Genomic DNA, 7762 nt, shown 5'->3' on the forward strand with positions numbered 1-7762 from the left:
AATGTTCTTTGGGATTTCTTTGAATTATCTAGCTATGCTATGCACCTCTTTTTTTTTTTTCCTGTGGCTTTATGAAGTAAATTTCCCTTCCATGATTTTAAAATCACCTAATGTAACTCTTACTCTTATTTACAATTACTCTTCTATACAATTCCATTATATACTCTTACTCTTCTATACTCTTACTCATCTATACAATTCCATTCGTCTTACTCTTCTATACAATTCTATTGCTCCTTTTTACTCCCTCAACCCTGATAGAGAACTTCTGCATACTGAACAAGATTTATTTCAGGGGAGGATGGAGCGAACCTGGTGAAGTGATGTCAGGCATGACAGTAATAATATGCACCGCCAGGTCATTTTTCCACTTTAACAAACTGGAAGTTGATGGTTTTGGCCAGGCCTTTTCTGAGATGGTTCTAAAAAACTTGATGATACCAGGCACTGGTGACACCACTTTATTTTAGTGAATAAGCCACTTACTTAAATGTTCTTCTTGACTTTGTTTCTGAGCAAACATGAATTCCCTAACTTCTTTTCTCTTGCCTGGACCTTTCCATCCCTCTTTGGAAACCATACTGAATATGAGAGAGAATCACAAACCCCCAATGCACCCAAGTAAGCACAGTGACACCCTCTCTCCCTGGATGCTAATCTTCTGCAGAGCTCGATTCATGCCCATGAACAATTGTAAAGTTCAGTTGAGGTTTGAGGTTCTCCTACTAATGAATTACAGGCTGCAGAGAGTTGTCTTTGCTTCAGTATCTATGAAATAAGAAAAATTAGCTTCCATTGTGTCCATCACAAGGATACCATCAAATTAGTAACCTAAAATCTTCAATTTGCCTCACCCCTATGGCACAAAAGTACGAACATAGGACAACGAATAACTGTGACCATTTTGTTTCTGAAGACTGACTTAAAAAAAATATATATCAATCCACTATGGAAAACTAGCTAATTCTCCTGACACGGACTAGAGTATTTCTGTCTGCCATGGTCTAATTCATGCCAGAGACTATTTCAGTGAAAATAAACTGATCATAAACTTTTTTTCACACACAAACACTTCTTCTGGGTCCTCATATTCATTTTCTTTTTATCATGGTTATTACTGAAAAGACTGGAGAATTATATCCTGCTCTGCTGTCTCCATTTAACATTTTTCTCTTCAATACTCTCAAAACCCATTGCTCCAGAGGGCACAGCCGAGAAGGGCAGGCCAGGCAAATTGGCTGGGGAGCACACACTCACCAGATCCAGTGGTAGCAGAATTGTGGGTAATGGCGGGTTTGCACAGAGCAGGGGCACAATCATACCTGAGGTCGGATGGCACTCAATAGAACTATGTGAACTGGTAGGCAATAAATTCAAGATTTATTTTAAGCAGCTTATAGATGCATAATTTCATGGGTTAGTTTGTAGCCAGCTTAGAGAGTATGTTTCTAGCATTCATTTTTTTTTTTTTAAACAATTGTAGAGTCTACCATTTTGGAAGATTCTATTAAATGTGAAGCAACTCACAAAAGAACAACTGCAACAGTTATGAGAATCAAGCATTTTGTTAATGAGAAAGATTAAAGAATGTTTAATGTATGCATCTTACCTAGGTGTCAGCTGGGTCATGAATCAGAGATAATTTGACTTCAGCAATAATTGAAAGCAAAAATAGCAGTAGCTGAATGTTTTATCAAGAATGCTGGGAATAGTAGTATAATGAGGGTAGTTTAAAGAGCAAAGTTGGCAAAAGATGTGCATTTGGTTGGAAATAGTAGCCACCTTCTTGACTGGGAGCCCCAAAGGAATGCTCATGGAATAATTTTCCAAATGTTAAGAAACAGCATTGACACCACAGTGAAAATTAGAGTTTTCAGAAATTAACTACATTGAAAATTAACTAAATTTAATTAAGAAATAACTGCCATTTTCTTTGTTATTATGCTGCATTAATGCCTGTTATTTGGTTTCCCATGGCTTCTAATGAATACCATGGAATCTAAGCTATGAGCACAAAACATCATACCTTTTTTTGGCCTAAGGAAAATCATACATTTTTTCAAAACCAATTAGTTTTTAAAATAATGTTTGTAAAAAGTAAGTGCTAGAAGAATGGCCAGAATTAAATTATGAAATTATTTGGCTGGGTGAGTATTGCCTTTGTCAGAGAATGAATTAGTTTCTTCAAATTTAGCAGGCAGATTTGTGGTTTGGAGAAGTTGTGAGTGTCAAGTGGTCAAGGTATTCCTAAAGCTTTCTCACCATGTGTTCATAAATTTGTTTGTTAAGGAGACAATGAGGTGTCATGGACTCAGATAATTTCTCACTTATAGCAACACAGTATGCTCAAAGACGTTTTCCTTGCCCCTCAGGGTCCAGAGTAGCTAGGTGGAGCCATCCCAGGCAGGTGCCAAGCACTGAGTTTAGGAGTTAGGAAACGCCTACTTTTAGAAGGAGCTGCTGGCAAACCTGGCCATCATTCCTTCTGAAGAGAGAGGTTTGCTTTGTTTTTTTGTTTTTTGAGACAGGGTCTTACTCTGTTGCTCAAGCTGGAGTGTAATGGTGCAATCATAGCTCACTTCAGCCTCAAACTACTAGGCTCAAGGGATCCTTCTACCTCAGGCTCCTGAGTAGCTGGGACTACAGGCATGTGGTATCACCCATGGCTAATTAAAAAAAAAAAACAATTGTTTTGTGGAGGCAGGGTCTTGCTATATTGCCCAGGCAGCTGTCGAACTCCTGGCCTCAAGTGATACTCTTGCCTCAACTTCTCAAAGTGCTGTGGTTACAGGCTGAGCCACCATCTTTGGCTGAGATTAGGATTTTTTTACCCTGGAAATTAAGCAAAACTCCAAAACAAACAAACAAACAAACAAACAAACAAAAAGAAACAAAAAGCAGGGGGCAGAAGACTTTACCAGCTTGAAATATCTATCTGAAACTACCTTTAAAGAATCACTAACTCTAACTTCCAAGAGTGTTTGGAATGCAAAAACCCTTCTGGTGGGTGAGAAGACACATGAGAATGCCAGGATTATGGAGAATTATCTCCCGACACTCTGGTTTAATAGAATACATGCACTTCAAGGCAGAAAGACCTAGGTTCAAATCCCAGCTCCAATATTTATTTCACTGCCTTTGGCAACTTACATAGACTGTCACAACACTAAGCTAAATACATGAATTGTTTCATTGTTGCACAACTCTCAAAAAGCTGAAATAAATAACTTAGCTCAATGCCTTGCATATATTAGATCACTGAAATTAATTACCTGCCTTCCTTGATCTTCCAAACTCATTCACCTTCTGAGACAATTCATCAAATGTACACTTTGTGTTGCTTTAGATAATACAGGTGGGTTAGCAGATAACATCTATATTAAACAAAAACTACTTTACATATGCAAGATTTTTGTCCTAGAAAACAGACAATTATTCACTAGCTTCCCAGGCTTTGGTAAGTTATTGAATCTATTTGGGTCTCAATTTTTTAATTTTAACCTAAGATAATTACACTATGATCACTGATTGCTCTTTTAAATTCTAAGCTGCATTTTCTTATAAATATTTTTATCAGGTAAAGAGTAATGCCTCTTAGTTTAATTTTTTGATATTGCATTTTTATTGAACTGTGGATTGTTTAAAAATATTGCATTTTCTAAAAATTTCCTTTTGCCAACAATGCAGTACAAACATTCTCACAATCAGACAACCTTTTATAACCACACTTGTTTAAAAAACAGGCATACATACACATATTTAGGATATATTCTCTCCTTTCCACATGATATCCTTAATATGTGTATGTTTATTACAAGATTAGAGTGGTTTCAAAAAAGAACCAATCTTCAAAGATTAGCATGAATGGGAGGACAAATCAATACGTATAATCTAAAGTGACACAGTCCACATAACAAATATTTGGCATAGGATTTGTTTATATATTTGCTTTTGCATACAGGTGTCTTTCACTGGATAGCATTTCAAACAAAAAGTGTAGCCACATTAAAAGCTGCCCCGGAAAACAGGATGCTTTTCCCGCCCAACATTGAAAAGTCCAGTCTTTTGTATGCCATTTCACTCTTGAGAATAGGCCAGATATCTTACCATGATTTGCTCTGACAAATTCCACCTCTCAATTTTCCCTCAGGACTATGGTACTACTTTTATGTATAGATTTAGGAAGTATTTATCTATTACCATAAAGTTGCATGTGATTATTAACCTATCTGATATCTAGCACAAAGTTGGACACTTTTTAAGGGCTGATTCACAGGAAATAAAGGTAAAAACCAAATTCAAGTAGATTTGCTAGAGGAGAACAATAGGTTAAATTAGAAGTTAAAAGAATATGAATTTCGGCCAGGTGGGGTGGCTGAAATCCCAGCACTTTGGGAGGCCAAGGCGGAAAGATCAAAAGGTGAAGAGATCGAGACCATCTTAGCCAACATGGTGAAACCCCATCTCTACTAAAAATACAAAAAATTAGCTGGATGTGGTGGGGCATGCCTATAGTCCCTGCTACTCGGGAGGCTGAGGAAGGAGAATCGCTTGAACCTGGGTGGTGGAGGTTGCAGTGAGCTGAGATCATGCAACTGTACTCCAGCCTGGCGACAGAGTGAGACTCCATCTTAAACAAACAAACAAACAAACAAACCAAAAGCAGTATATGAACTTCTGGCCTTTTGATCTACTGCGAATTAGGAGATAATGTGGGTCAGACTGCTAGAGGAAGAACTTCACCTTAGGCTGAAAGTAGGAAGTAATTACAATGGGCAACATACAAACATGTCAAAAAAAAAAAAAAAGAGAAACGTGATCTAGGCCATTAAAAACATGTGCTCAAGGGTTAAGCACAAATTCAAAAGATATGTATTGTACTTGTATTACATGCAAAATGCTATCCCAGCTATGTCTCTCTGAAAACGACATCAGAGAACTGAGAAAGCCACAACCTTGGCTCAATTTGACACAACTTCTAGCTTATGGTGAACTTCAATGCCACATATTGAATTAATCCACATACTCTTGTACTTTTGTTGCTGTGCCTTCATAGCTCATTATTTATATATAAAAAGTGATCTTACCGTAAACACTATCTTGAGAACATGTTAAGGACAGTGAGATTTTGACAGCAAGGGTATGTTAAATCCTTGTTACACATACAAATATTTGAATCCAAATTATATCAACATTGTTGATTTTTGTAAAGATTCTGAACAAAATTCTATGTACCAATTTCATTCTTGGATCAATACGCTATATGATGCTTTTAACTCATTTCCATCTTTTTCTATTTTCATTTTGGCTTTGCTAAAATTTTTACTGTGATCAATTTTTTTTCTGTGTATATTGTACAATGAATAATTGAAAGATCACAGTCTTTTGCTCATATTGAATTTAATCAATTATGGCTTCTTCATTTTACACACAGAGTTTCTGTGCTAATATATGTGTTTTTTCTAAAAAATCCAATTTTGGACCATTTTTGCAGATCTAAATTTTGTCAAGAATATTTTATTGTTTCATCAATTTTTTAGTCAATAACATTTAAAGAGTTTTAGTTGTTCTCAATTATATTTTGTTCCATTTGTTTCTACTATTTCTAATTTATTTTGGGTCAATTTTTGCAGTTCTCAGTGTTCCCATGAGGTATTTTCCTTCAGTCTGTTTTCAATTATAACAAACTTTACCATGTGCACTTTTAGTTTACTTGACTTCTACAAGTCTAATTTTTCCTGGGTCAGTTGTTACACTTCTCAAACTTACTGACAAGTGTTTCTTACATAACAGTCAAAAAAATCAAATATGTGGTGGAATCAAACTATCTTCAAGGTCAAAGCAATGGGGTCAACACTTTTTCTTTCAGTTGAGGATATGAGTAGCGAATTGGATGACAGCAATAATTCTAAATAAGATCTATTATATTCCAGTATAGTAACACGGGGTTAAGGCATACTTCAGGACAAAGACAATTTCCAGTCCCAGGCCTAGACCTTGAAATTTTGGTCTATTGAAGGGTAAGGTATTCAGTAGTTCCCAATTCATCTATGGCTTCTCAGAGGCTTCAGACTAGTGAGTTGAATTTAATGTCTTTTCAAAAACTCATCTAAATTATTTCTTCCTTGGCATCACCATAATTCAGGGAGACTCATACTATAGCATAACACCATGGTTTTCAAAGAAAGACTGATATTTAGGAGAGACCAAGTAAACAATAAAACATGCTTCTAATTAAAGATGGCAGGTTGAACCCAAATTTACCTCTGCTTCTTTCCCAATTTTCACTACACTGACAAAAGGGGGAAAATATTTTAAAGGGACAAAGGCAAAAAACAAAAAAAGGAAAGGGGAGGGATGAGTATAATAAAACTTTGGAAACTGTAAAGCAAAACTGCTAGTAGTAATTGACATAGACAGCTGAGAATGCCAAATTCTAAACTAGAAAGCTAAGAGACATCAAATTCACTCTGTAGAAACAACTTCCCTCTTCAAGGATTTGGCATTTGTAGCACCTGGGACCACTGTAAGTAAGATAAAAGTAGAATTACAACAGGAGATTTTTTAAAAGTGTTTAAGAAGTAGCCAATCTTTCCAGTTACCTCCCCACTTATGTTTAGAAAATGCGTATCAAAGCAAAGCCTGTCAGAGACACAACAACAAAAGAGAATTTTAGATCAATATCCCCGATGAACATCGATGCAAAAATCCTCAATAAAATCCTGGCAAACCAAAACCAGAAGCACATCAAAAAGCTTATCCACCATGATCAAGTGGGCTTCATCCCTGGGATGCAAGGCTGGTTCAACATACACAAATCAATAAATGTAATCAAGCATATAAACAGAACCAAAGAAAAAAACCACATGATTATCTCAACAGATGCAGAAAAGGTCTTTGACAAAATTAAACAGCCCTTCATGCTAAAAACTTTCGATAAATTCGGTACTGACGGCACATATCTCAAAATAATAGGAGCCATTTATGACAAACCCACAGCCAATATCATACTGAATGGGCAAAAACTGGAAACATTCCCTTTGAAAACTGGCACAAGCCAGGGATGTCCTGTCTCACTACTCCTATTCAACATAGTGTTGCAAGTTCTGGCCAGGGCAATCAGGCAAGAGAAAAAACTAAAGGGTATTCAATTAGGAAAGGAGGAAGTAAAATTGTCCGTTTGCAGATGACTTGATTGTATATTTAGAAAACCCCATTGTCCCAGCCCAAAATCTCCTTAAGCTGATAAGCAACTTCAGCAAAGTCTTGGTATACAAAATCAATGTGCAAAAATCATAAGCATTCTTATACACCAATAACAGACAAACAGAGAGCCAAATCATGAGTGAACTCCCATTCACAATTGCTTCAAATAGAATCAAATACTTATGAATCCAACTTACAAGGGATCTGAAGGACCTCTTCAAGAAGAACTACAAACCACTGCTCAATGAAATAAAAGAGGACACAAACAAATAGAAGAACATTCCATGCTCATGGACAGGAAGAATCAGAATTGTGAAAATGGTCGTAGTGCCCAAGGTAATTTATAGATCAATGCTACCCCCATTAAGCTACCAATGAGTTTATTCACAGAATTGGAAAAAATTACTTTAAAGTTCATATGGAACCAAAAAGGAGCCTGCATTGCCAAGACAATCCTAAGCCAAAAGAACAAAGCTGGAGGCATCACGCTACCTGACTTCAAACTATACTCCAAAGCTACAGTAACCAATACAGCATGATACTGGTACCAAAACTA

Source organism: Colobus angolensis, unplaced genomic scaffold (genome assembly GCF_000951035.1).
Source record: "Colobus angolensis palliatus isolate OR3802 unplaced genomic scaffold, Cang.pa_1.0 Scaffold190, whole genome shotgun sequence".
NCBI lineage: Eukaryota > Metazoa > Chordata > Mammalia > Primates > Cercopithecidae > Colobus > Colobus angolensis.